Raw genomic sequence first — 15,095 nt, forward strand, 5'->3', positions numbered from 1 at the left:
ATATAATAAATTGAATACAGTTCTTGAAGTCTACACTTATATTAATACAAAATGTAAAGATATAATGCGTGATCAAATTAAATGATTTGTAACATGGAAGACACACTTGAAGTTAAAATATACTTTCCCCAAATTTTGAATGTAATAGTCTTCCCCATAATTTCCCAGCATTGGTATAATTTACACAATCTGAATCCATTCAAAACTAATTTAAGATATTTTGGAATGCAGTATATCACATATAAATTGATCTATTCATGAAGAGTCAAGCTATCCCTTGCTTAACTGTATATATTCCACCTTTATCATTAGAGCATTTTATGAGAGGACCCTTTGTGCTTACTGGTAAATAAAACCCTAAACTCCTTTAACATGAGTTTCCTAGTGTATTGAGTTTTCAAGCTATGATATGAGCATTTTAACTCTAGTATTTAAATAAGCAAATAGAGTACATATGCCCATTAATTATATCAGTTCTAAATTTGGAGTATTACATTTAAAAACAAAATATTTTTTCTGTTCTATATCATAGTCTTGTTTCTTCCAGGTATAATTTTATCCATAAGCTGCATATGCTTTTATGAACCTTATTGGAGGACGAGAGAGGGAAGCAGAGAGACAGAGAACGAGGAGAGAGAACAATTTAACAAGCCGCTTGATAACAAAAGGACAATATATGATAGAGTTAAGTCAATATGTTTAGTATAGCACTTTAAGAATTGTCATTCTAGGTTTACAAACTAAAAGTTTGCTACTTTATTTGTTATGAAAATATATCTGCCTCCATTTGTTCATCAAGAAAGTAGGCCTGAATATTGATGCCAAAATTCTCAATAAAATCTAGAAAACTGAATACAAGGTCACATAAAAATGATAACTCATCATGACCACATTAGCTCCAATCCATAGGTGAAGGGATGTTTCAACATATGTCAACAATCAATGTTATCTATGACATAGATGCAAAGGTAGAAATTTTGTTATCATCTCCTTAGATGCAGAAGAGTGCTCTTTTACAAAAACGCAACAGGGTTTCAAGCTAAAAGTCATGGAATGGGAGAGACTTAATATACTAAATTCTATATACATCAAGCCTATTGCCAACATGATGAGAAATCGTGAAAAATGCAAAGCATACCCACTAACACCAGGAACAAGAAAATGGTGTCTATCCCCACACTCCTGTGCACTATCGTCCTTGAAGTCTTACCTAGATCAATAAGACAAGTAAAGAAATAAAAGGGATACAAATTAGAAAAGAAGAAAAGTTTGCAGATGATCCAGTTGCATACAGCCAAAAACTCTGATCAGAATTTAGAACTGATAAATACTTTCACAGAGCACCAATTTAATATACCAAAATCAGCAAGTTTATTATGTTTTTTCAAGATTCCACATACATTTATTATTTCATGAATATAAAAATGCATTTACTTGTAGGTACAAATCTCTTTTATTTCTTATAAAAACATTCTAAAAACATATTATACACTTTTTAAAACATATGTTTTCTTTTTTGAATATACCTTCATCAGGACTCTATGACTTTCATATCCTGTCCTTTTAATGAGAGAGGGTACAGTTTTACATTAATCTTATTCAAATAACAGGGTAACAATAACAGAAGAAGCATAAAGTCCTGGGCTGGAGGGTGGATACCTTTCCACTCACAAACATATTTTAAATTTCTTAACTGTAGAGAAAGCTCTGTCATGGCTTTAGAAAGAACTTAACTATGTGAATAGTACAGTCTTGTACAATTCAGATGAAATTTCAGCATGGAAATTAAAAAATTTTCAATAAATTGATATTCAAGGACAAATTGGATATTTAATATTTTCTTTGCTGCAGGTATGATATCTTTAAACTGAGGGACATAGTCGACTTTTAGAATCTTTGTGAAGTCAGCAATGAGAAACAGAAGAAAAGGACTAGCTAGGAAATTGAATGAAGGGCTTTCCTGATTGTGGCACAACTCAGTCCCTAATCCAAATTGTAATCAGCATCACTCTAGGTTGCAAGATGCTTCATCTTCATGACATTAGCTTCTATGGCTTCAACATCTATTCATTTGATGGTATACAAAGTTATCATCTCACAATGAATTCCCTCTTTCAACAGCACAGCTTCAGCTTCTAGGCAGTGGCCCAGGAGTCTCCAGTGAGCAACGAGTTATATGACTCTTTTACCTTTAAATTTTGGCTATTCCAATAGGAATCTGAAAATCTTTTGACTGAGTTACCTCCAGGAAGTTCAAATGCAACTTCATTAATCAATGCATTCTCTTACAAGATCAGTGGACTGTTATCAATAATGCCGGATTTAATAAGTCCTTTTGCATTCTCTGATTTCCAGGGGTTGACTATTTTTATATTTAAATAAATAACTTTATTTATGGTACTTCAATTTTAAATATGCCCACTATATAACAACCAAAGTCCCATAAAGTCTACCTGAGGCACAACCACCTGTCAAGGCCCTTTGAAAAATCAAAGATAATAAAGCGTCAGGGAAGAGTTTTGTTCTCCAAAAAAGAACTGATAAATTAATGAAGTTCCCTGATTCTTCAAGGTTCACAGTGGGAAAAACCTTCGTTTTATTGGCATCTCCAGTCAACAAACTGATCAAGCAACCCATATTTAGAAAAATAAACCCCATAATTAAGAAAAATATATCAAATCCCTTTCATACTCAGAATGCAGTAAAACTCTAACAGCAGAATGACAAACCTCTCAGTCTCTGTCCCAGACTGGGTATCAATCTACCCATGAGGCAGTTTTTCAAGTCTGCTGACAAGAGCATCTCCACAGTAGGACAGAGTGAAGAACTACATGCTAAAATCCTCTCATTCCCTGTGGCACCATCACAGCACATGCCAATGGGGAACAGCAACCTTCTCTCTTGGTGAGCATCGATGTTGGGCACCTTTAAAGTATCTGGCAGTTCCATGAGATAATCAATGTTTTTTTGGTCTTACTGAGACAGTGTCTCCGTGTAACCCCAGCTGGCCTGGAACTTGTTATTTAAACCAGGCTGACCTTGAACTCACAAAGATCTGCCTGCTTCTGCCTCCAGAGTGCTGTGATTAAAGGCACGTGCCACCACGCCCACCTAAGACAATCAACTTACATAGAGAGAAATGGCTAAACATGAAAATAATTTCAATGCGTGGTTTGCAGTTCTATTACTGTCCAGGCACAGCAACAGAAGACAGGTGCAGGCCGACACAGACTCAGTTACAGGCACCTTCAACAGTGAAACCATCATTGGGAGGTTTGGAAAAGCGTAACTGATTTGGAATGAATAGATTTGCACAGAACACAGAATTCCTAGCACACTACACAATGTTTGCTATACTTTTGCTCTAAGTCACAGAGCACCTACAAATGGAGCTACCTGGAGAGCAAGCCCTGAATGTCTTCCACAGGTAGCATGGTGAACAGATCACACTGAAAATCACCTTCCCCTCCCTCAGTCACTGTTGTTAATCTTCACATGATGGTAGACAGTTGGGTGTACTGACAGACACTGCTGCTTCTTTTGTCACAGTAGAAGTGAGAGTTCATTTGTAGCACAAATATCAATCCAATGGAGGAAACAACAAAATCAAGACAATGACTAGTTCTTTGACACAAGGCCTGCTGTTCTAAGTGCATTTCCAGCAGTACAGTCAAATCCAGTGCACTCACAGGTAAAAGAGAAAAAGACAAACTCCATTTTTCAGTGTTCTATATTTCAGATAACCTCAAACATGATGAAGTTGGTCTATTAGCATCTTAAAGAATCAGTGAAAATTGAAATTTCTTCTTGATCGCCAAAAGTGTTAGGGGCACAGAATAGAAATCTACAGCACAGACCACCAGGAAAGGACATCTGATTCTTCATCATGTGTTAAATAAAAGGACGAGAACTACTTTTATTCACACTCATCTAGCTGTGAAAACAAAGCAGTATTTGGATGTAGAGTACCTGGCACTGTGGGGAGAAGTGAGGCCCTCTGCTTGACAGGCCTCAATACTGACAAAGCCTTGGCTCTGCTCTCAACTGCTCACATATCTCCTAGGGAGACAAAAGCAACTGAAAGCCTTTTTGTTGTTGTTTGTTTCCTTTTTAAAATTAAAAACACAATAGTGTATATTAGAAAAAATAGCACAGAAAAACTGTGGCTCCAGCTCTATCAGACCAGGTCACAGGGCCAATTCCATTTGAATTCATCTGGCTGGTAGCCTCACTATCAGGGTAGTCAGTTTCTGCTTCCCACTTTCCTTTTTCCAGATCAGGACATGAAGGTAGTGCTTGCTGAGCGTCCCGGGAGGTGTCCTATCAGCGGAAAGCAGACAGCAACAATAGGATGGCAGGGATGCCAATGACACCGAGGAGGATGGGTCTCAACAACGCTTTCTAAGGTGGATCCCCTGGATCAGGCTGTTCACAGCAAGAAAGCGATTGGCCAAAGTGTTCATTTTGCTTTGAATTGACTTGAGCATGCTTCTCTGTGAAGCCATATTTTCTTTTGTTGCTATAACAATGCTTATTGTTTCTTCTATCAGGTGATCTGAGTTTCAAAGTTGGTCATGTTCTTTCAAAAACAGTTCAGTTCTCCTGTTGTTTACTCCAGATCCACTCTTATATGACTCAATATCTTTTCATGCTGATCCCATGAGATTCTCCCTTTCCCGTATTGCCATAAAGTTTGCTTTGGTTTTATGGAATTCATGTGTATAATCCTGCAATATGACTCTGTGTCGCTGCAACATATGCAGCAGTGCTGCATTTAACAAGAGGACACCCGCACTCTTGGTATATTCTGCCACTTTATGGGGTTTACTCCTGTAAGCCAAGACAAAAGCTGTTCAGTTTCAATTGCCATTGTCTCAAACATTCTGTCTTGGCTCAATCCATTTAGTAGGGGTGTTGTGCCAGAACTTCTGCATCTTCCACTTTGGGCACTGCTGTGACTGTAGCTTGTACATAGTTGACTGAAGGAAACTAGTTTCAAGTCAAGTTCATTTTCCAGCTGTTGAGCTTGTTTCCTGAGATCTTTAAGAAAATTGAAAAAGCAAAACTGGTCTGACCATTTTTAAGCCTTGATAATACCTGTACACTGTAGCAAAGCTTGAGTGGCTCCACCTATTGAAGCACCATTGGGTTCCCTGAATATTATGGGCAGGGCTGGAGGCTCACATACATGTAAATTGTCTTAGCTGCAGAGTTTATAACCTGGTCAGTGTTTTGCATAAAGTGAAGATCATAAACTCACAAACGGGTCTCAATCCCACTGTAGCTATACCTACAGAAATTCCAGAAAACTCTATCTCTGATATGGGAATGTCTGTCATTCTCTTGACACAGTACTTCCTCCGCAGGCTGGAGTTAACCTTATAGGTAGCATCGAACTGTAAAACTTCTACCCCAAGCAGAAATACCTTCACATCTCTTTCTGGTTCTTTACCATACTATGATTAATACCTTTACAGTCAACTGAAGAACTGTGGGCACCTAGCAGTAAAAACGCTTCTTCGCAGCACGGACATCTGCCCCAGGGTTCCCTGCTCCAGGCCAATCACTGCTACCTAGTGCCTCTTACCTCCTAACCCATCCCCCCAGGCCCTCCTCCTAATAGCCATAATGTACTACTGTATACTGATTACAAACATACTAAAAAAGGAATCACAGTAACAGGGAAATAGTATCATTCATGTTATACACAAGCAGAAATCATATACCTGGGAATAAACCTAACCAGAAAACAAAATATTTCTATAATGGAAACTTGAAGAGCCTGAAGAAAGAAATTAAGAAAACACTACAAGATGGAAAAAAACTATCATGCTCATGAATTGGCAGGATTTGTATTGTGAAAATGATCAACTTGTCAAAATCAATCTACATATTCAATGAGATTCCAATTAAAATACTTTTCTTCACTGATGAGAAAACACAATCTCAAAATTTATATGATAGCACAAAAGACCAGAGACAGCCAAAGAAATTCTTGGCAGAAAGAACACTGCAGGAGATTTTAAGTTATACTAAAGAGACATAATAATAAAAACAGTGTGGCACTGGCACATAAACAGACAGGTAGATCAATGAAATAAAATAGAGGACCTAGATATAATTATACATATCCATAGCTACTAATCTTCAAAAAAGATAACAAAAATGTACATTGGAGGAAAAACATCCATTCAATAAATGGTGCTGAGAAACCTGAATTTCAACACGAACTAAAACAAACTAGGCCCCTAATTCTCACTCTGCATAAAACTTCAAATGGATCAAGGACCTTGACCTGATTCCCCAAAACTGTTGTAGAAAAAAGTAGGGAGCATGCTACGACTTATATGCACTGGTAAGGAATTTCTGAATAAGATTCTGGTAATACAGGAGGCAAGACCAACAACTGATAGAATCTCACGAAACAAAAAATATTTTGCTACAGTAGGACTACCTGTCTCCAACCTGACAAAATAGCCCACAGAAAGAACGTCTTTGTTAGCTATACATTTGACAGAAAGTTCATGACTAGAATATATAAATAATTCAATAAATTAAACATCAAGTTCGAGAGATTTGACTCAATTAAATTAAGAGCACTGACTTTTCTTGCAGCAGACCTATGTTTGGTTTCCAGCACCTAGATGGCAGATAATAGCCATTCTTAACTCCAGTTACAGGAGAACAGACATCTGCTTCTGACCTCCATAGACATTGCATAGCAGCACAGATACAGTTACACACATGCAGGCTAAACATTCATGAACATAAAATAGTTTTAAAAAACTTATAAAACCCTTAAATGTCAAGAAAACAAGCAACCCAGCTCCTCCCAAGCCCATGTGACCCCTGAGGAATAGATCCTCAACTGGCCTTAAGAGTAAAACTAGATTGGTTTATCTGGGCCAACTGTAGCACCTTAAACACCCAAAAGGAAAGTATAACCAAAGATTAAAGGGGTCAATATAATTCTTAAGAGCCCGTATGTATACCTAAAGGCTACATAACAAGAAACAACGCCCAACAGGAGATACCTTCCTTTGAGTTGTTGGCCAGGGTGTCCCAAGAGACTCCCAGACAGTAACCCAGCATGGAACTTGGAAAATGAACAGCAGACCCCAATCTTATCTAAAGGAATATTGACAGCTGATTGTTGCTAGATGAGGAAGAGTTATCTTCCTAAAACAAGCAACTCTAGATAGGCTGACTAGATTCAGTGGATGGACAAGCACAGAGGAATGGCTGGGGGCGCCAACATCACAGTGGACAGTTACAGGAATGACAGAGTATTTGGGCTCCAGTGTGTGTGTGGGGCTATGGGAGGGCACCATTTGGGAAGTGGGTATATAGATGAATAAGATTGTTTGGGCTGTTCTGTATGATATACACACAAAAAAATTAGCAAATAAAAATATTAGTTATATTTGAGGAAGAAGCATAAAAACTTGCTTCGTGTTAATTAGTAAAGGTGAAAAATATTACCATCGAAATCTACCTGATGCCTTTATATCCATACTCAGGTGCCAAGTATTCGAGTGTCACCAACTGTGACTAGTAATAATCAGATACATAGAGAGTAGAAACACATGTGCAACCATCTAAGTGTTAGTAGCATTAAAAATGAGTTCTTCTGTAGGAAAAAGTATATGTTAAAATGAAATGGAGATCTTTTTTGAAGGTTAAAACCTCATTCAACTTTATGTCTTATAGGGTTTATACTGAGTTCAATATTGTATAACTGTATTAATTCAACTGTAAGCCTAAAAATTTACAGCCACTTTGGAAAGAGATGTATCTTTGCTCTTGGAAAGCATTATTGAATATGTTAAAGCTGTAATGAAATGCTTCTTCTAATCATGTGGTTATTAAATAAATAATGTAAAAAATGGCTATGGCACTGAAGGAATATTTCACAAAAGAAGAAATACAAATAATAAGCAAACAGTATAAAAATGGTCAAAATTATTTGCTAGCAAGGAGATGCAAACTAAAACTACATTAAGTTTCCATTCACCCCAAAGTGTCTAAGATGAAAAAAAGAAAAACAAATGCTGATGTGAATATGGCCACAGGAGAACACCGATTTACTGCTAGTGAAAGTATAAACTGGTACAGTTTCTATGGAAATCAAAATGGAGGTACCTCAAAAAGCTAAAAGTATATCTAACCCATGATCCAGCTATACCACTCCTGGCATATACCCAAAAGACTGTACATCTTACTACAGAGATTCTTCAACATCCAGGTTTATTGCTGCTCTATTGACAATAAGTAGGAAAAGGATTCAATTTAGATGCCCATGAACTGACAAATGGATAATTAACATGTGATACTTAGATACAATAGACTATTCCTCATCTGTGAAGGAAATGAAAGAATGAAAATTTCAAATAATTGCAGGAACTGGATAAAATTATACAGCGTGGGGTCATCCAGACTTAAAAGACAAACACTAAGTGTTCTCTCCCACATTTTCATCTTTGATTCAAGTTTTGTATGCTTAACATGTAGCACCTGTGGAAGCTAGGAAACTAGAGACAGGTCATTAGCAAGTGGAGATTCACTTAGGTAAGAGTAGTAGTAGAATATAAGTGGAATGAAAGCAAACACGGCTAACACTGGGAGAAGATGTGTTATGCCAGAAAGTTAGCATGATGACCATGGAGGAATGAAGGCCCAGGCAAATGCCTAAACTAAATGAAGTATATGTGAAGAGACTACTTGGGAATCTACAGTCTCACAAGTAAAAATAATAATCAGAGGGAATAGTAGAACATAGGCTTTATAAGATAAAAGGACAGAATACTGGGAAGTTAAGATTTACACAGAGATGGGAACAGGGGAGCAGAGGAAAAGAAAGATAAAGGATGCCTCAACCAAAACTAAAGGTCTAGTAAGAAGCCTTATGAGTCTCCATTAGTTTGTAAGTTCACTAATATAAATTTTTTTTTTAAAAAAGAGGTTTTAACAAAAGTACCCCTGGTTACTGAAAAATTTTGATCCCAGAAGACATGTATTATTGAATGGTAATCTTGCTGCCAGGCACAGGTTACCTTCCTATGAGTTACTGGTCAGAGTGCTCCCAGAAGCATCAAAAATCCCACATAACTAATCAAACCAAAAAGAAGCAGAAGAAGAAGCAGAAGAAGCAGAAGCAGAAGCAGAAGCAGAAGCGGAAGCGGAAGAGGAAGAGGAAGAGGAGGAGGAGGAGGAGGAGGAGGAGGAGGGGAGGACGAGAAGGAGGGAGAGGAGGAGGAGGAGGAAGGAGGAGGAGGAGGGGGAGGAGGAAGAGGAAGAGGAGGAGGAGGAGGAGGAGGAGGAGGAAGGAGGAGGAGGAGAATATATAGAATAGTTATTCACATTGCTCATGGTTGCCCACTATAGTTAGAAGGTAAGACTCTGTTGTTGAAGGCACCACATACTTCAGTTACAGAACAAAGAGAAATCAATCCTAAATTGATTAGTAAATTTTCCCTGGGAAGCATTCATAGTGTTGTAATGTGCTACTGAGAGAAAAATCTGTCAGTGCTCATATCCCGTGCAGGACACTGCCTGCTATAATGCTTGCCTTCCAGGAAAGATGTGCACATCACTACGGTAGTGTCAAGACAATTTCTGGGAGTAATTAACCACTTTCTTTATTGGAGTTGAGACCTATTCCAAAGGACAAAATTCATGTTTTGCACTGTAAACATGATCAAAATCCATGTCTATGGAGTTCATAGGCTATAGGTGGGTGTCTATTGGTGTTGACTTTCTAAATGAACATGTTATCAAACTCCTTTATAACTATTTAGAATTCTTATTTAAATATGTATATTCTTTGAATTTAAAATTTTTGTTTTTCAAAAATATATACAAATACACACACACGTACACATATATATGTTTATATGTGTGTGTGTATGTATAATATATATTTGTACAATATACTGAGTTCATGTCCTGGGGTTTCTTTCTCTGTGTGTTTCAGGTTGCTCACTTGGGATTAGGTAACCTCACAGGGACCTAGTCCTTGGAGAAAGCAGATTCTCTCTCCACAGCATCCATCTATTGTCTGTAGGTTTTGAGTTTGGTCCCAGTGCCATTGTCCACACCCCATACACCTTGGCATATCAACTGGTTTTGTGATTATGCAGATCTTGTTATGCTACCATACTATGTAGACATTATGGATATAGTATCCTGTCTAGAGTACATAAACTGGCCATAGCTGTCTTGTTTTGTCCCTCTGGATCTTACAATTTCTTTACCAACCCTCCTCCCCAATGTTCCCTGAGCATTCAGTGTAGAGGTCGCATTGGAGATGTATCACTTAGGGCTAGGCACCTTACAGTGACTTATTCTCTGCATTTGACCAGTTGTGGAATTTTGTAATAGTCTCTATTTGTTGCAGGAAGGAGCTTATTTGATGAGATATGAAAGCTACACTTAATGGTGAATATAAAACTATAGGAGGGTGCGAATGGGGAAGGGGGTATAAAGATAATTAGGACTGATTAAGATGTTCTGTATGAAACACAAAAACTCAAAATGAAATTTACCAAAAAAAAAACAAAAACAAAACAAAGCATATAAAAGGATACCTACTTAGACTATAATAAGAAATTAGGTTGGCCTAGGAAAATGTCAAGAGTAGGTTCTTCTCTAAGCTCTATGACCTCTCCAGTCATGTGTGTTTTGCATTGTTTATATTACCACATAAGGATTCCCTCCTATTAAGTGAGTCTTAAATACAATTAGACAGCGTTGGTTAACCCCATGATAAAAGTGCCACTATTGGACCAGTAGAGGAAATTTGTTTGGCTGCTCACTGTTGCGGGTCATAGGCTTTGTAGCTGGGTATGACCATCAATTGATTTTCTCCCTTGGCAGTTAGCATAGTGTGCTCTGACACCATGAGAGCTAGTCCTCAGGGAGAAGGCTTCCATGTTAGTCTGAAGTGGATTGCTCGAAGTCCTGTGTCCGAAGGAAGGATGGCCTGTCTTCAATAGTCTTAACTTGAATTTTTGGGTGAGTCAATGGCTGTGGCAATAGCCCATGTTTTATAGGAGTCTTTTGGACAACACTGATCAACAACACACAAAGGGAGGTTTCCTTTCCTTGCCCTGTGATTTTTGTTATATAGCCTTCAGCTATATACATGTACTCACATATATATTTTATGTGCATTTTTCAGTAAGCTTCTGAAATTCTATACTGAAAGAACCATGGGGGAAGAGTGAGAGAAAGAGCTGAAGAGAGTTAGATATCAGGACACAGGCCTTATTAAGGGGAAAATGGGAGAGTACTCTAACTGTGGATAGAGGAGGGAGGGTTATATAGGGGAACAGAGAGGAAAGGGATAAATAATACTTAGGTTGTATAAATATTTATGTTTATATCCATATATTTGTGATGTTCCTGCACTTTTGAGATAAATCTTATTTTAGTGGGTAGTGGTTAATGAACACACATATTACCATTCAAAGTGCCTAGAAAAAGTGATTTTGAATACTCAGCTGTTGATGGGACATCATTACCATATCCCCTACCCCAAGGCTCAGGAGACATCACAAGTGATATGGTTGAACATATGCAAGAGCTGAAAGATGAGGTGTAGTGCTGTGAACTGCTGTCTCTGGATATGACTTAGCTGTTAACACACATGAAATGACTGCCATTGTTTTTACCTGTACAAGATGTGCACAATATCAAGCTAGTTAAAAACTCCAACATGAATATGTAGGGCTTCTGAGGCCACACATTTAACTCTGCAAATATCTTTGTATCTCAGGAACTAAAAACCACGTACTCATGTGTTTCTTGTTAGTCAGCAACCCATTTATTGTCCTTGTCAAATCTGCATAAATATTGGAACAACTTTTATGTTGTATCAACTATTAGTTTTTGTAGAAATTATCTCAAAACATAGGGCTTAAAAAACCAAGCTTTAGAAATGGAAGTGTTACACTAATGTTGAGCACGTCTCTAGCATACTCGAGGTTTAGTTTCCATCCTCACAATCATAAAAGCAGAGCAATCATTTCCTCAAAATTACATTCCATCAAGAAAGTCCAGCACAACTATTCATTGTACCTCTGACTTAGAGTCTTTCATTAAGTTGTATTACAATTGTCAACCAAAGTTGTAATATAACATTGTAGCTACCTTAGGAATAGGGGTGGAGAAATTAGCTCTCAAGATCACTCATATAAGAACCACTACAGTCTTTTCCAGCTGTGGGCTAACACTAGTGGCTTACCATGAAGGTCTCTTCAAAAAGTTACACAAAATATGAAATCTGTAACCCTTAGAATGAGCCATTGAGATATCAAGAAATTGAGAAAATAAAAAGCAAAACAGATATGTCTTCCAATCTATTCTTGAAACTGTTGTTCTATCTCCTGTGCCGTATTATATTATCTAGAACAAATTCAGTAGATTAGGCCACACCACAAAGGAAAGAATTTCATAAGGATATTGATAGAAGGAGGCATGGATACTTTGGAAAAACGCTAAAGGCAATGTGTAGCTAGGTAAGAGGGGAAGGATATGCATGTGGAAGGATATGAAGTGTCCAACCCAGCTATCTGTATTTAGGAGTATCTCCAATTCAGTCAATTACAGGAATTAGAGCATATTGGCATAACTAGTCCAATCTTTAGGCTGCACTCCCTCTCAAAGTATTGGCAAATATTATTATATTGGAAACACTGTGAAGGGTGAAAAAGATAGGGAAGGTCACCTCTCAGTTCTTGGGAATTATTTTACTTTTCTAACTCATGTTGTCTTAATCTGTAAAATTAAAAGAATATGCTATGTTATGCAATTGGTGGTACAGAATGGAATTTGTAAATGTATAATTTACTGTAAGGTATATATTTACCCATAAATGAAGGCAGTCTTTTTGCTTCTTTGTTTGAGTTGGTTGTTGAGACAAGGTCTCATTATAGAAGCCAGACTGGCCTTTAACTCATGATCTGCCTGCACTTAACAAGTGTTGGAATTGCTGACATGCACCCTCACACTACATATTTCATTATGTAGCACAGGTAAATTTCTAACTCAAGATCATCTTTCCCTCAGCCTCTGGAGTTTTGGAACCCTCAGTATATACAATCATGCCTACTTAACAGAGGTTATTATTAAATCTATTAGTTTTGTATATTTAATAATTATACAAATGTAGTTATATGTAAATTATACACACACACACATATATATATATATATCAGGAAATAAATAATTATGTACTATTCCTACAGATTCTGGCAAATTTACAATACACAAAACTTACCCAGTGATTCTTTGGTGAAAGATGTTGGTCTGCTTTCATGGTCTATGCATTTTTCTTCTTTGTCACAAGTTAATGACAATTTATTGAAGGGAGAGAATTTAAATCTCACTGATTTTGCATTTCCTACTATCTAATGTCTTCATAGCATATGAGACATTTCATGAATCTTGAGTAATTACAACCATTACTTATTAATTATTTACATTGTGATGTAATTAATTAGTCTGATATCTTGCCCACATTTTTCCATTTTCTTCACACACAGGCATGCTAGTAGGTGATTTAAATGCATATTTTGCAGTGGCTCTCTTCATAGGAAAAACACAGAATAATTCTTTTTTTGAATTTAAAAAAAAGTTGCATTAACTTATTTCCATATATGTATATGAATAAGCATACATTTGGAGATTAGATGACAAACTGTGGGAAAGGAATACAATCTCCTGGATTCGAAATCATGTTGTTAGTATTGGTGTTTTCACTTATTGAAGCATCTTGCCAGCCTTCATTGTTTCTTCTTTAAGTTCTATTCTGAAAGATTGAATGACTTGGTCTTGCTGAAGCAAAGTGAGATAGCTGGGAAAATGGATACTCTGCATTCCTCTTTCATTTTATTTAGAAATATTTTAATAATTTCCTTCCTTCTAGTGCTCTCATCTTCATATCTTTGTTCTCTAGGTATTTTCTTACTGAGTTTTATCTCATCAATCATGATAAAAAAAAATCAATGGTACTTCAATATGCATCCGTGTATTTACATTTCAAAATTTGTCAGGAATTACTAGAATGATCTCTAAAGTTAATATGTATGGTACTATGGTAATTCAAGAAGATAAACTCACAGAAGCAGTGGAATCCCATCCCCCTGTCCCTTACAATTCAACATTGCCTGCTCTGTGTATACTGGCATATAATAATTATAATTTAGACTTTGTACTAAAGCTAGTTGTTTTTGTAAAGAGATCATGAGTAAACTATATATTCTACATACTTTCTCTACAAGTAATTGGATTGTTTCAAATCATGTATTTTATTAAATCTTTGAGAAATTCATACATGCATGCAATATATTTTTATTATATTGACTCCACTTACATTTTTCCATATCCACTTCCAACTCTCCAGGCCTTCACAACTTCTTGTCCATTTCAATAGTTCAACAAGTTGAATTTGTGCTGCCCATGTGCTCGAGTGCATAGCCACCCACTGGAGCATGTCAACCCACCAGTGGCTAAAGCCTTGATAAAAATGGACTTTCCCAAGTCCTATCCTCAGCCCTTTTGGGGTAAGTCTATAGGGCAGCCCTTGGTGCCTTGAATACCCAAGCCACATTCACCCTTCCATTTCCCCCGCTGTTCACTACTCCCAGTTAGGAACCTGTGCCATTCCTAGTCTTGGGACCCCAGACACCTGGGGAACCAATACTGCTTCCTGATCCTTCTCACCCAGACCAACGGAGTGCCTTTCTTGGACCCCAGGAGCACCGCTTCTGGTCCTGGCCCCACCCTTACCTCTCTCTCTGTCCAGGGACCTGCACCACCGGCTAACTCTCCTAGCCTGCAGTCCTATCCTCAGCCCTCTTGGGGTAAGTCTATAGCGCAGCCCTCCACGCCTTGAATCCTTAAGCCACATTCACCCTTCCATCTCCCCCGCTGTTCACTACTCCCAGTTAGGGACCTGCGCCATTCCTAGTCTTGGGGCCCCAGACACCTGGGGAACCAATACTGCTTCCTGATCCTTCTCACCGAGACCAACTGAGCGCCTTTCTTGGGCCCAAGGAGCACCGCTTCTGGTCCTGGCCCCACCCTTACCTCTC

The 15,095-nt window shown here is 37.7% G+C and overlaps 2 pseudogenes; both read right to left on the bottom strand.

Annotated features, from left to right (window-relative positions):
- Positions 1-1,729: 1,729 nt before the first annotated feature.
- Positions 1,730-13,318, bottom strand: LOC103734879 (annotated as a pseudogene).
- LOC103734869 lies at positions 4,324-5,047 on the bottom strand (annotated as a pseudogene).
- Positions 13,319-15,095: the final 1,777 nt, after the last annotated feature.

This window comes from Nannospalax galili, unplaced genomic scaffold (genome assembly GCF_000622305.1).
Source record: "Nannospalax galili isolate Female #2095 unplaced genomic scaffold, S.galili_v1.0 scaffold75, whole genome shotgun sequence".
NCBI classification, from domain to species: Eukaryota; Metazoa; Chordata; class Mammalia; order Rodentia; family Spalacidae; genus Nannospalax; species Nannospalax galili.